Source organism: Sinocyclocheilus grahami, unplaced genomic scaffold (assembly GCF_001515645.1).
Source record: "Sinocyclocheilus grahami isolate Dianchi unplaced genomic scaffold, SAMN03320097.WGS_v1.1 scaffold170.1, whole genome shotgun sequence".
In the NCBI taxonomy this organism is placed as follows: Eukaryota; Metazoa; Chordata; class Actinopteri; order Cypriniformes; family Cyprinidae; genus Sinocyclocheilus; species Sinocyclocheilus grahami.
The window spans coordinates 618347-619390 of record NW_015505349.1 but is presented as its reverse complement, the minus strand read 5'-3'; positions in this window follow the sequence as shown (position 1 = coordinate 619390).

The following is a 1044-nucleotide window of genomic DNA, read 5'->3' as shown; positions in this document are numbered from 1 at the left end:
AAAAAAAAACTTGGACATTTGAATCTAAATTTACTAACCACTCCAACAAATTCTTGGCAGTACACATTCCCGTTCACTAGAGGGCAGAATTACACAGTGCTAAATAAGCACAGTCACCTATCATTACCTACTTAGTCTCGAAAAATACTGTGTTTTTTGTGACCGAGTTAGTCATAGGAAGACTTGTTTAGTCTATTATGATGTGAGTTCATTTTTGCATTTGTGCTTACCAAGAGGAAGAACAACATTGCCTTGTTGCCACCAGTTATTCCCCAGGATCATGGGGAGTCCTGACATCTCTTGAGTCCAGTTTTTGTTGTTGCTTTGTTCTCTATTCCCTCACCTCAGCAGGGTTCTTATAGAAAATATTATTCCTTATGAATAAGAGACTGAAACTCAGTGGCTAGACCGGAGAGACTCTCTCTGTAACAATAGATGGGGGAGACGTAATCTGTCCCTTGTTGCATACTTCCTCTGTCAAACAGTCCCACCCAGATTTAAAAAAAACAGTAGGGGGAACTTTTACTTAACATGTTTTAATTACGCAGTGTAAATGCACTTATTCCTTTCATGCATCAATTAGTCTTTAAATGCTTTTATGTAATCCTATATGCGACCTGGACCTTAATCTGATGTATTTTATAAACTGAATTTATACATTTACTTTAAGTGTAAGACTGATGTAAAATACTTAAATACTGTATATTCTCATTATAGTTGTGTCATAGACAATTATACTTCTTCAATTCAAACTAATCATTTTTTGTGAGATGATTTGTATCACTCTTCCAATCCTCCCAGTAGAAGTTTAGTTTGTATAATCAAAAAATGGTGACCAAAACATCAAATGTGTATCTGAAACCTTGCTAATATTGCACAATTGATTTATTTGTTTATATATTTTTACATTATTTAATTTTTTGACTTTTTAACCCATTTACCATTTTCATTAGTTGAAAATGACTTACACTGCATTATATATATACAGTATATATATATATACAGAGTTTTGGCATGAAACTCTAGATGGCGCAGTCCGATAGG